Source organism: Pan troglodytes, chromosome 2 (genome assembly GCF_028858775.2).
Source record: "Pan troglodytes isolate AG18354 chromosome 2, NHGRI_mPanTro3-v2.0_pri, whole genome shotgun sequence".
In the NCBI taxonomy this organism is placed as follows: Eukaryota; Metazoa; Chordata; class Mammalia; order Primates; family Hominidae; genus Pan; species Pan troglodytes.
Window position 1 is genome coordinate 175,565,974 of NC_086015.1, and position 14,775 is coordinate 175,580,748.

A 14,775-nucleotide genomic window follows, 5' to 3' on the forward strand; every position below is an offset into this window, starting at 1 on the left:
CAGACAGCAGAATATGCTAGGAATCATGAAGCAAATTAAATGTCAAGCAGAAATGAGTCAATGTGCCCTGTGTTTCATTAACACCACCCAGTGAAGTTACAAATTCTGCCTGAATTGAAATGTAAGCCACATCAAGATCAGAGGGCCTGTGCTTGGATCTGTTTTCCTCCTGAGTTATGAAAGGCTGAGTTGTTACTATTGAACTAAAAAAACAAGGCTATCCTTGAGCCACCAGTGTCATTTTCAATCTTATCTGGCCAGTACCTTCTCTGTTTCTTCTGTTGCTCCCTTGTTACTAGTGTCCAAAGTGGGTAGCCTGTTTTTATACTGAAAGAGAGCAGGATCTTCATGCTCAAACACTCTACTCACTTCATTACTATTTCATTACTGGATGTCTTTTCTAATATTCCTAAACTATACCCCTAATCTTGACATGAGCTATTAGTACAATTTTTATAAAAATTGTCTTCCACAAGATCATCCACGGGTGGGTGATGCCTAAAGATGATGATGCATTTTCTTTCATGCACTAATTACTGCAAAAAAAGCAGGAGCCCATGTGAGTCACCTGAGACCAGGGTGATGATTTTACAGTCAGCAGCAGCATCCAACTTCCCCTCACCTCATTTCCAAATCCTACTGTTTTTTTTTCCCTTCTCCTCCAATTTGTTCTCTACTTTTCTGTGCCTGCAAGGTAACAGTAGATTTAAAAATGGGCTGTTAGAGTAGTGAGATATTATTGTGAAACAGCAAACATACATTATTTGATAATCATAAGCAGAAGAGGTCTTGGGGAACAGTCATATGATTACAAGCCTTATATTTCACAAGCTGAAGATTTGAGGACAGAATATCACAAACAATGTGAGTTCTGGAAGATAGTTCTGATTTATCTATTTTGCTTATGTCAAGGTTAGTCTTTATTTGCTTCCAGTTCTCCAAAGGTGTCCATGGCTCCTGGATACCAGATTTCCTATTTTATTTCTTAAATTTTAGGTTTGAGGTGAATGGCATAGTGGCTAAGAGCAAGCACCTGGAAGCCTACTGAGGATTTGTGCCCTCTCTTTTTATCCTAATAGGTATGACTAGAAACTTTTCAACTTTTTGGATTTCCTCAAGGAATTATAGTTTCACTGAGTTTCTCTGTTTTTTTTAATTGTTGTTTAATTCCTGTTTTGATCTTTACTATTTCATTTATTCCACTGACTTTAAGTTTAATTTGCCCTTTTCTCTAGTTTCGTAGGTCGAAGCTGAGATCATAATTTAGACCTTTCTTTGGTCAAGTATAGGTATTTTAGGCTATACATCTTCCTCTATATACTGCTTCAGTGGCATCCCACAAATTTTGAAATGTGCTTACCTTGTTTTTTAGTTTGAAATGCTTTGTAATTTCTCTTTGAATTTCTTCTTTGATCTATGGGTTATTTGGATGTACCTTATCTAATTTCCAAATATATTGGGATTTTCCACAGATTTTTCTGTTATTGATTTCTAATTCAATTCTGTTGTGTTTAGAGAACCTGCTCTAAGGGGAAGACAGCAAAGCATTAATTGAAGGAGATAAATTTCTTCCTTTTCAAAACAATGTGTTTAAGGCAGAAAAAAACCTTGACTAAGAATCAGAAGCTCTGCTATCTAGTCTCAGCTCCTCCACAATCAGCTCAGTGGCCTTTCACATTTTCCTTCAAAATTTTTCAGTCTGAAATGCCCTTTCATTCATCAGTAGACAGTAATATGGCTTGAACACTCAGTTCCTTCAGGTCTGCACTTTGAAAGAAAATAAAACAAGATAAGGGGAAAAGAAGGCACTATATTACAGAGGCTGCTTACAGAAGGCTTCTCTCTTTTTGAAATTGGATAGTGACAAGTTATAATTGTATGTATTTATGGGGTACAAAATGATATATGTATACCATGTGGAATTACTGACTCAAACTCATTGAAATATCTATCAATCACCTCAAATATTTATCACTTACTCCTCAGGTCTAACTGAACATTGTGTTTTTTGACCAACATATGCCATTCCTCCCACTCCCCAGACTCAAGTAAGCACCATTCTGTACTCAACTTCTATGTATTCAATTTTTTAGCCTCCACACATAAGTGAGATCATGCAGTATATCCTTTTTGTGCCTGGCTCATTTCATTTAGCACAATGTACTCCAGGTTCATACATGTTGTCACAAAGGACATAATTTCCCCTTTTCAAGACTGAGTAATATTCCATCGTGTGTTTATAACACATTTTTTAAATCCATTCATCTGTTGATGGATACTTAATTTGATTCCATAACTGGGCTATTGTGAATAATGCTGCAATAAACATGGAAGTGCAGATATTTCTTTAACATGCTGATTTCAAATCCTTTGGCTATATACCCAGAAGTGGGATTGCTGGATCATATGACAATTCTATTTGTAGTTTTTGAGAAACTCCATACTGTTTTCCATAGTAGCAGTGGTAATTTACATTTCCACCAACAGGGTGCAAGGGTTCCTTTTTCTGCACATTCTTGCCAACACTTGTTAAATTTCATCTTTTTGTTAATAGCCATTCTGACATGTATGAGATAATATCTCATTGTGGTTTTAATTTGCATTTCTTTAATGATTAGGGATGTTGAGCATTTTTAATGTATCTGTTGACCACTTGTATATCTTCTTTTGAGAAATGTCTATTCATGTCCTTTGACCATTCTTAAATTGGGTTGTTTTATTGCTATTGGGTTACTTGAGTTCCTTATATATTTGGGATATTAACCCTTTGCCAGATGTATGGTGATATGGTTTGGCTGTGTCCCCACCCAAATCTCATCTTTAATTGTAGTTCCCATAATCCCCACGTGTTGTGGGAGGGACTCAATGGGAGTTAATTAAATCATAGGGGCAGTTACCCCCATGCTGTTCTCATGATAGTGAGTTCTCATAAGATCTGACAGTTTTATAAAGGAATTTTTCCCCTTTGCTTGGCACTTCTCCTTCCTGCTACTATGTGAAGGACATGTTTGCTTCCCCTTCTGTCATGATTGTAAGTTTCCTGAGGCATCCCCAGCCCTACAAACCTGTGAGTCAATTAAACCTCTTTCCTTTATAAACTACCCAGTCTTGAGTATTTCTTTATAGCAGTGTGAGAATGGACTAATACATATGGCTTGCAAATATTTTCTACCATTCCATAAGTTGTCTTTTCACTCTGATAATTGTTTCTTTGCTGTGCAGAAGACTTTTCATTTGATGTAATCATATTTGTCTTTTGTTGTTGTTGTTGTTGTCTGAGCATTTGGTATCAAATCTAAAAAATTATTGCCTAGACCAATGTCATATGGTTTTAGCAAAGGTTTTTCTTATATTTGAGCAAATAGTTGAAGCAAATGAGGGTTCAAGTTATATGAATATCTCTTAATGAATGAAAGAGAATTTCAGGCTGAAAAATAGAGAAGGAAAGAAAATAACATGAAGGCCTATCAGAGAGGGTTAAGTAAATTATAGCCTATACATTTAAGAGAAAACTATGCAGACATTAAGAAGGTTGATCTATATTAATACTCAATAGCATAGAAAGATTTCTTTAATAATTTCTTGAGTTGAAAACAAGCAAGTGTACAATTTTATTCTATTTATATAAAAGTGTGTGTGTGTGTGTGTGTGCGTGCATGCCTGCATGTTTGTGTGTGTGGAGGCAATGTATACATAGAGAAATATCTAGAAAGATGGTTACAAAATGTTCACAATGGTGATCTATTAGACATACACAAAAATAAAGATGATTGAATAATATTTATAGCCTGTCTGTCTCACCAGAACATAAACTCTATGAAAACAGGAACTTAGCTTTGTTCACTACTTCATTCCTACTATCTAGATACATAATGAATGAATCAGCAAAGGAAAGAAGAAAATACAGGGCCTATACATGGACCAAATAATAGCTCAGATTGCTGGAGTTCAAAGGCATGCAGGGGAGCAAAGGAGATAACAGTAGATATCTGAGCAGATCTGATTGGGCAGAGCTTTGAATCCCAGCATAAACCTGGACTTCATGCTTCAGGAAATGGGTAGATATTGCTCACTGAGATGAGGAGGTGGAGGATGGATTTTCTTTCTTTTTTTTTTTTAAGTGTAAGTATGGACTTTATTTTTTAAAAAAAAGTATTTTGAGAACTACAAATTATGAAGTAAAATCAGATCACTATGTAGAAATCTAGTGAATACATTTGCCTGTGCATGAAAACTTTATCAAAGTTATTCCTTTAACAAATTCAACCCATTCACAATATTAAGTTATAGTATTCTTTTTAAGGTTACTATACCTTTATTTCAAATTATATGACATGTTATTCCTTCAAAATGAACTTTTAAACGACAAACTTTTGGCTCATAAGAATGGCACCTTCAAAAGAGGCGATTTCCACTCAGTCTCTGGTGGCATTATCCCAGGCTAGTTTCTTTCACCAGTTAAAAACCTTCAAAATGTTCACTTTTAACACAAAGTCTTTCCATAAAAAGTGTGGCTACATTTCCCCCCTCCCCCCACCACCAATAACTACATACACAGATGGGTAGCAGCAAGAAAAGCTGAAAATAAAAAGGCAACCATGAAAATAAATGGATCAATTGTATACAAGAAATATTTGGCTCATGGCAATTAAAAATGGCAACTAGGGTATGTTAATAGCCAAAGGCTTCAGTCATTACAGAATATGTTAAGAGAATGAAGCCAGTCCAGTATGACCAAGTAGGAATATATAATTGTCATTGCACTTCATTTGTTATAGCAAATGCTCTAAGCCAATAGGAAATCTAAGCTATATCTAGATTCTCAATTAGAACATGCTGACCTTTAACATTGTCAACAATTTTTACTGGGTTTAGTACATCAGTCATTTTCTTTACTCAAACTCCTTTATGAGTCTTTTCCTATCAATCTAAGGGTATTCTGTGCATAAAATACCTTAAATGATAAGACTTTTCTAAGGTTCATTTGAAAATGGTTGTATAAAAAAAATACCCATTTGTTTTGCCTGGAAAGATACAAACTAAATGCAGAAGTTTCTCAAGGGGAAAAATCTCATCTTTCTTCTTCCCGCCACCTCTGCCACATTTTGATTTCCTAAACTTTTCAAGTCTGTTCTCCATGGCTTCTCTAAGGATAAAACCCAGAGAGCAAACAATTGAGCTTTAGGACAACCGGAGTTAAAAAAAACAAATAAACAAAAAAGTTAATGGCAAGCAATGGTCCACATACTCAAGATTCATGTTAAATGAATTCAATTATTACATATGGGTTTTTCATTGATGAGTAGGGCCCTGAGCATGCCATATTATCACACAAATCATTGCCTTTGAGACTTTGGATACTTTTACAGTTTAATTTGCAAACAGAATTTTTATAATAAATTATTTTTTAACTAAATCATATCTTGAAAACTGTTTATAGAAAACCCAGGGAATAAAGTGAACTGTTCATTGTGGAAGGTCTTAAATTATTACAGTAGAAAATACAGGCGGTAGAAGATAACTGAAAAGACTAATGCAACATTAGATTCAAATCTATATCTCCTGTAGCTACTTAAAACATGGTTTTAGAAACTAAACCCAACATTTCCAGCAACCATAGAAACAGTTAAAATAAAATTTGCCATGAAAGCCCTTATATCATGCTTGATACAGGGAGGTAGGAAGATGTAAGAACCAGGACACATGAGACAGGACATTTTATCTACAACTCCTGTTTGCTTTACTGAGGGTGTAGTTTCAAAATTCAGTCAACTTCTTCAGCTTCAGATTCAGATTCTTCTTCAGCATTTTTGAGCCACTCTCCAAACTTTTTCATTTGCTCAAGGAAAACACTCTTCCCCTTTGCAACATGTGTACCTTTATACCACTTCAAAATGGGCTTTTTGCTCAGGACTACAGCTTTATAAAAAGCACCACTATTTTCTGGAAGGCTTTTATGAAATGAATGTTGTCATAGCAATACTCCTGAATCTTCAGTAACAGAGTCAGCTCAGACTGACCTTGAGTAGTAAAGGCAGCAAGTAGAGGGCTGTGTTGCTTCAAGTGTTTGATGGCTTGCTCTGCTACAATCTCCTCTCTTTTGTTCCATTCCACAGCGCTCATTACATTTGACCAGACTATTTCGATGACAACTGGTTCTGGGATGTTGTTTTTTTTCATCTCCTCTTTGACATATAAAATTATAACCTTAAATGGATCCCCACGGGACATCTGTTCTTGAAGTTCTTTCTGCAGCTCCTTACAAGCTCTGATGGTTTGCTGATTCCGAACATATTCTGAAAGCTCTTTCAGGCCTGCCTCAGTAAAATACTTTGTGAAGTGTTGAACGCTTTGCTTATTGGCAGGAAAAAGTTCCATCAGGCTGTTATCCATGCTGACTTTCCTTGCAGTTACTGCATTGATATCTTTTTCATTTATTCATGATTTAAATAGCTTTCCAGCAAAAGCTGTTGAAACCCCTTCTTTAACCAAATTCTCATTATAAAGGCTATTAAGAATGGATGCCATTAGCCAGAAGAACACCAGTCAACATAGCCAGTTTTTTCCTCTCCGAGTCTGAAAAACCCTTTCAGAACAGCAGCAGCCTTTTTACTTCATCTTCACAACCTTTCTCCAGGTATTTGTAGTGCCTGATTAACTTGTTAAAAACCTGAGCAAATGCTTGCATGATCTCTAGGTCTTCTTGAGCTGCAAACACGCAGACATCTGTACGCATGATGTCATCTGCCAGTGTACCACCTGGGGCCAGCATTCCACCACCCACCAGAATGTCAAAGAGTGTTTCTGCACATCGACGGTAATCAAGTTTTGTTCCAGAAAAGCATCAAGAAACTTAGCTACTGCTTCCAAATCAGTACCAGTTTCAGTTAAGCCTTGAATAACATAGTCCTGAAACTGAGTAGGGTCAAACCTCTCTTTTTCATCTCTTTTTCTGGTTTTAAAATACTGGGCCTGATAGCGTTGGCTTTTGCTGCTTTTGATTACTCATAAAAGACACCCGAATTTAAGGTGATGAGGAAAGAGCCAGAAATCCCCAATGTAGTGGCAACTGCCATGGTGTCTCCTCTGCAACCAGAACTGAGGATGGATTTTCACACCACCGTCTAGCCTGATGGATGCTCTTAACCATCTCTCACTACAAAACAAACTCCGTGAATAAACAAGGCATTCAGACATCTTTCAGGCTCATGATAGAGAGTTTTAAACCAGTTAAGGCTTTAGGGCTTAACATTCGCTTGCTGGTTGATGAAGGCCCAGAAAACAAAGTGAAAATGCTTCCATTTCCCCATTTCAATCTGTGCGCCACCATCTGCCGTGCTGATTCCCATGATGGCTGCCATGGTGAAGATAGAAAAGGAATGGCCCAGGAACCAGAGTCTCATTGATGCCAACACAAGATAGACTCACAGCCCTGAGGTCAAGAAATCTTTCTTTCTGATACTTTGTCTTAAGCAGTGCCGGGACTTTTCACTTTTTACACTAGGGCCTTGTGTAGGCAAGCACAGGCGACTGAATTGGTTCCATGGACCAACCCTTTGATCATACCATATGTGGAAACAATACTGCACTATTTGTCTTTTCTCCCTTTGAGAAGTCCTTAATTATTATTGAAGGGATGTTTCCTATTATTCATCCTGTCTCCTTCAACGCAACCCCACCAGCAGACAGACTGGTCTTCCTTAAATGCAAATGCTACCCCTTCACTCACTCTCCCACTACAACCCTTCGTTGGCTGTACATTGCTTTTAGGATACGCATGTTGTCTGTCCCTGGCATAGCCTCCAAGGCCCTGTCTATCTCCAGAACAGTGTCCACCTTAGGCCACCCTCTCTCTTGCCCTCTAGGCTCTAGCACTCTGACATTCCTTCAGCTCCTCAAACATGTCATGTTCCTTCCTAACTCAGACCTTTTCCACACTGTTCTTTATGCCTGGAATCGTACTCCTCCCTTCAGCAATCCAGTCAGCTGCCACTTATCCTTTAAATTATGGTATAAATGTCACTACCCCAGGGGTGCCCTCCTGAGTGTCATGCCCCAGACCAGCCTGGGTAAATGTAAAAGAGGCTCCCACAGCATCTACCTAGAGCTTCTCTACCATAGCACATAACTCACCTACAGTTAAATAATTATTGGGCAATTATTTGTTCAACATGAGTTTTCCCCATTGGACAAATCAACTTGGTCCCAGCATAGTGCTGCCATGTGTGATCTTTTTAAACCTTTTTTTTTTCAGTGCTATTCTCATTGTACAATGTCAGTAAGTTAATAATGAGTGGAGTGAGAGAAAGTGGATGCTGTATATTTCAACAAGTTTGGCTGTAAAGGGGAGGAGAGAGATAGGATAGGAGCTGGAGGGCACTGTGGAAGTGTCTTAACCAGCTCAGGCTGCCATCACAAAATACCACAGACTGTGTGGCTTAAACAAGTGATACGCATTTCTCACAGTTCTGGAGGCTGGAAGTCCCAGCTCCAGGTGCCAGCATGGTTGGCGTCTGGTGAGTGCTCTCTTTCTGGCTTGCAGACAGCTGCCTTCTCACTTTGTCCTCATTTGGTGGAGGGTGGGTGAGTTCTGGTCTCTTCCTCTTCTTTTAAGGACAGCAATCCCGTTATGAGGACCCCACTCTCATGACTTCATCTAAACCTAGTTACCTGCCAAAGGTCCCATCTCCGAATATCATCATATTAGGGTTTAGGTTTCAACATATGAATTTAGCAGAGGGATGTCAAAATTCAATCCATAGAAGGGATTAAGCAAAGTCTTTTTATGACAGGAAATCTTGAACAGGCTTAAACACTGATGGTAGATGCCAGCAGAGAGGGGAAGGATGAAGCTTCAGAGGAGACGGGATAATCATAGGAGGTGGGAGGAGAAAAGAAGCAGTGCATTGATGGAGAAGATGTCTTTGGGAGGACAGACACTGCTCCTGCTGTGACATGAGCAGAGGAGCAAAGGGCGTGTGCGACTCCAGAGGACCTTTTCCATGTGGTGACAATGAGGCAAGAGAATTCTCAATGAGCAGCTTCTTATTCCCTATTCGAAGTAACATGTATGGATATCTGATGAGGGACTGGTGTGGCTTGTGGAAAATGGAGAAGGTTTGGAATAGATTCTGTGAAGGGTAAGAAACAGAGCTGCTGTGATACGAATGTTTGTGCCCACCCCCATTTATGTGTTAAAGTCCTAACCCCCAAGTAGAAGGTATTAGGAGATGGAGCCTTTGGGAGGTCATTAAGCCTTGAGGGCAAAGTCCTCATGATTGGGATTAGTGTCCTCCTAAAAGAACCCAGGGAGTTAGCTTGTCTCTTCCACCATGTGAGAACACAGCAAGAAGGCACCACCTATGAGCCAAAAAGCAAGCCCTCACCAGACATTAAATTGGCCTTGATCTTGGACTTTCCAGTGTCCAGAACTGTGAGAAATTCTGTGTGGAGGGAGTAACAGCTGAGAGCCCTGGAATGACAGAAGATTGTGGTCACAGTATGGGATGTTTAAGTGCAAGATTTCAGAGGAGGAGAAGTTCCTGGTGACATTGGATCAGTGTAAAACCTTAGGCATGCGTGGCTGAAGTGGAGAAGGGGTAAAGAGCCTGGAAATTGAGAAGACCAATACTGCAGACCCTTCCTCTCAAGTCAAGGGTACAATGCTTAGAGTGAGCCCGGCTGGAAAGCAGTCTTCCTTACGAAACTGCATCTTAACAAGGTTTATTTCCTTCAGGAGGGTTGCCTGTGCCACAGCACTGGTTCCCCATGTAGATGTTATAGGTTCCAAGGGAAATGGTTAGTCTCTCCCTCTCCTCTCTTTTTATCTATCAGTGCTACACATCTTGAAGCTCTTTTGGAGCTACAGATATAGAAAAAGATAGAGGAAGCAAGACACTAATAAAGAAGGGTCACACAGCCATTGAAAACACAGAATTCAGGTGACATTGACATTTATCTGATATCCAATCCTTGCTCTTGGCTCCCAAGACTGAATGGAAATCTTTGCCTTATAACAACAGTGTTGTGGAAGACCTTTGGGAAAATCTTCCTTTAGGGCCTCCCCCTAACAACACTGCTACATGAAATCAAAACAAAGAAATATCTTTATATTGATATTCTGAATGTTTAAAAATAATATAAATAAGAAAATTATTCTCGGCATGTATTTACCTACTTTAATCATTTATGTGGCCATATCTATCTGCAATACTGTATCACTGGTATTTCTATGATGAATGCTTTTTTGATACACTTTAATCTTCATTTTTAGTAAAATTACTTGCAACCATTTTCTATATTATATTTACAGTTAATAAATTTGAAATTCTTAACACTTTTTATTACTCTTTCTAGTAGGCTCAGAACAAATGCTGAGAAAAGGAGGATATTATTTTCTGTTTTGTAATATTGAAATGTTTAACTTCAGCTCAAATATTTTTAGAGATTCTGTCACTTTGTCGCTTTTTAGAGACTTTTATTTAACAAATATTTTTATAAGACAAAACTTGTCAAATAAGTTATCTATGATTCTTTTGAATATTTTACCACATTTAGATCTTAGAAAATAATAGGCCTTCGGCTGAGCATGGTGGCTCACACCTGTAATCCGAACACTTTGGGAGGCTGAGGAGGGAGGATCACAAGGTCAGGAGATCGAGACCATCCTGGCTAACATGGTGAAACCCCGTCCCTACTAAAAGTGCAAAAACAAAATCAGCCAGGTGTGGTGGTGGGCACCTGTAGTCCAAGCTACTCAGAAGGCTGAGGCAGGAGAATGGCATGAACCCGGGAGGCGGAGCTTGCAGTGAGCCGAGATCACGCCACTACACTCCAGCCTGGGCTACAGAGCGAGACTTCATTTAAAAAAAAAAAAAAAAAAAAAAAAAAAAGCCTTCTCAGCTTTATTCCACCAAAAATTTCAACCCAATTTTCAGATATCTTAAATACCAATTATAGAATTTCAAAATTGAATCAGTGTAGATTTTGAGTCTTCAAATGTAATTCATTCAGTTTCTCCTTGTTTGTACAGATGTATTTTAATGTTTTCCTGTTGCAAGCTTTGTTTTTCATAAGTTTGTACATTTCTAAGAGCTTCAAATACTAAAAGTTTTAGGTTTTAAGGGTTTTATGGTACTCCATTTGTTGACTGCTCTGATAAAAGATTTCAACTGCTTTTTTTTTTCTTTTTCTTTTTTGAGACGGAGTCTCACTCTGTTGCCCAGGCTGGAGTGCAGTGAAGTGATCTCAGCTCACTGCAAGCTCCGCCTCCCGGGTTCGTGCCATTCTCCTGCCTCAGCCTCCCAAGTAGCTGGAACTACAGGCGCCTGCCACCATGCCCAGCTAATTTTGTTTTTGTATTTTTCGTAGAGATGGGGTATCACCGTGTTAGCCAGGATGGTCTTGATCTCCTGACCTCATGATCCACCTGCCTCAGCCTCCCAAAGTGCTGGGATTACAGGTGTGAGCCACCACACCCAGCCTCAACTGCTTTTAAGAAAAAGACAATAACATTAGAAAACTCACTTACAATCCCATTTTAGGACACTAAGAAATTACAAAGTACTTATTTTAATAAACAAGCATTTTTGAAATCTGATTAGTGATGAGTAGCAAAAAGAAAGTGAGTACTACCATTCTGAAACATTTTATTTTTTGTTTCTTTACTCTGTGCTTGTGTATGTCTTAGTACATTTTCTGTTGCCATAAGTGAATACTTGAGGCTGGAGAATTTATAAAGAAAGAAATCTGTCTAGCTATGGTATACAGTCTGGGAAGTTCAAGGGCATAGCCCTGGCTTCTGGTGAGGGTTTTCATTGCTGCATCATAACATGGTGACGAAGGCCAAAGAGGAAGCAGACACATGCAAAGAAACAGGACTTGAGAGGGCAATCTGCTTGCTCTCCCAGGGACTAATCAATTCCTACAAGAACTAATTCAGTCTTTGTATTAGTCCGTTTTCATGCTGCTGCTGATTAGGACATACCCAAGACTGGGAAGACAAAGGGGTTTTAATGGACTTACAGTTCCACATGGCTGGGGAGGCCTCACAATCATGGCAGAAGGCAAGAAGGAGCAAGTCATGGATGGCAGCAGGCAAAGAGAATGAGCTTGTGGAGGAAAACTCCCCGTTTTTAAAACCATCAGATCTCATGAGACTTATTGACTATCACGAGAATAACATGGGAAAGACCTGCCCCCATGATTCAGTTATATCCCATCAGGTTCCCCCCACAACATGTGGGAATTATAGGAGCTACAAGATGAGATTTGGGAAGGGACACAGAGCCAAACTGTATCATTCTGCCCTGGCCCCTCTCAAATCTCATGTCTTCACATTTCAAAACCAGTCATGCCTTCCCAACAGTCCCCCAAAGCCTTAACTCATTTCAGCATTAACTCAAAAGTTCACAGTCCAAGGTCTCATCTGAGACAAGGCAAGTGCCTTCCACCTATGCACCTATGAGCCTGTAAAATCAAAAGCAAGTTAGTTACTTCCTAGATACAATGGGGGTACAGGCTTTGGGTAAATAGAGCTGTGTTCCAAATGGGAGAGATTGACCAAAACAAAGGGGCTATGGGCCCCATGCAAGTCCAAAATCCAGCAGGGCAGTAAAATTTTAAAGCTCCCACATGATCTCCTTTGATTCCATGTCTCACATCCAGGTCATGCTGATGCAAGAGGTGGGTTCCCATGGTCTTGGGAAGCTCTGGCCCTGTGGCTTTGCTGGGTACAGCCTCCCTCCTGGCTGATTTCATGAGCTGGTGTTGAGTGTCTGCAGGTTTTCTGGGCACACAGTGCAAGCTATCAGTAGATCTACCATTCTGGGGTCTAGAGGACAGTGGCCCTCTTCTCACAGCTCCACTAGACAGTGCCCTAGTAGGGACTCTGTGTGGGGGCTCTGACCCCATATTTCCCTTCTGCACTGCCCTAGCAGAGGTTCTGCATGAGGGCCCCACCCTGCAGCAAACTTCTGCTTGGACATCCAGGCATTTCCATACAACTTCTGAAATCTAGGCAGAGGTTCCCAAACCTTAATTCTTGACTTCTGTGCACCCACAGGCTCAACACCACATGGAAGCTGCCAAGGCTTGAGGCTTCCACACTCTGAAGCAACAGCCTGAGCTATACCTTGGCCCCTTTTAGTCATGGCTGGAGCAACTGGGATGCAGGGCGCCAACTTCCTAGACTGCACACAGCAGAGGGACCCTGGGCCTGGCCCACAAAACAATTTTTTCCTCCTAAACTTCTGGGCCTGTCATGGGAGGGGCTGTTGTGAAGACCTCTGACATGCCCTGGAAACATGTTTCTCATTGTCTTGGGGATTAACATTCGGTTCCTTTTTACTTATACAAATTTCTGCAGCTGGCTTGAATTTCTCCTCAGAACACGGGATTTTCTTCTCTATTGCATTGTCCAGCTAAAAATTTTTTACTTTTATGCTCTGCTTCCCTTATAAAACTGAATGCCTTTAACAACTCCCAAGTCACCTCTTGAATGCTTTGCTGCTTAGAGATTTCTTCTGCCAGATACCCTAAAATCATCTCTCTGAAGTTCAAAGTCCCGCAGATCTCTAGGGCAGGGGCAAAATGCTGCCAGTCTCTTTGCTAAAATGTAACAAGAGTCACTTTTGCTGTAGTTCCCGACAAGTTTCTCATTTCCATCTAAGACCACCTCAGTCTGGACTCTATTGTCCATATCACTATCAGCATTTTTGGCAAAGCCATTCAACAAATCTCTAGGAAATTCCAAACTTTCTCACACTTTCCTATCTTCTTCTGAGCCCTCAAAACTGTTCCAACCTCTGCCTGTTACCCAGTTCCAAAGTCACTTCCACATTTTTGGGTATATTTTCAGTGGTGCCCCACTCTACTCGTACTAATTTACCTTATTAATCTGTTTTCACACTGCTGATAAAGACATACCCGAGACTGGGAAGACAAAGGGGTTTTAATGGACTTTTAGTTCCACGTGGCTGGGGGTCCCTCACAATCATGGTGGATGGCAAGGAGGAACAAGTCACATCTTACATGGATGGTGGCAGGCAAAGAGAATGAGTTTGTGCAGGGAAAGTCCCATTTTTAAAACCATCAGATCTTGTGAGACTTATTCACTATCACAAGAATAGCATGAAAAAGACCTGCCTCCATGATTCAGTTATATCCCACCAGGTTCCTCCCACCACACATGGGAATTATGGGAGCTACAAGATGAGTTTTGGGTGGGGACCCAGAGCCAAACTATATCAGTCTTACTACAGCAAGAACTCATTCACTACAGTAAGAATGGCATCAAGCCATTCATGAGGGATCCTACCACATGGCCCAAACACCTCCCACTAGGCCTCACCTCCCAACACTGCCACATAGGGGATCAAATTTCAACCTGAGTTTTGGTGGGGACAAACTCAAGCCATAGCTGTGTAATTTTTGTGAATTTTGACAATTCTTCTTCTTCTTCATCTTCTTCTTCTTTTAACGAAGTCTTGCTGTTGCCTAGGCTGGAGTGTGCAGTGGCGTGATCTCATCTCACTGCAACCTCCACCTCCTGGGTTCAAGCGATTCTCCTGTCTCAGCCTACTGAGTAGCTGGGATTACAGGTGTGCACCACAACACCTGGCTAATTTCTGTATTTTTAGTAGAGATAGGGTTTCACCATGTTGGCCAGGCTAGTCTCGAACTCCTGACCTCAGGTGATCAGCCTGCTTTGACCTCCCAAAGTGCTGGGATTATTCTGGCCCAATTCTTTTTTTTATTGACAGTATATCACAACTT

The 14,775-nt window shown here is 40.1% G+C and overlaps 1 pseudogene; it reads right to left on the reverse strand.

Moving 5' to 3' along the window:
• Positions 1-5,716: 5,716 nt before the first annotated feature.
• Positions 5,717-7,067, reverse strand: LOC100615855 (eIF5-mimic protein 2-like; annotated as a pseudogene).
• Positions 7,068-14,775: the final 7,708 nt, after the last annotated feature.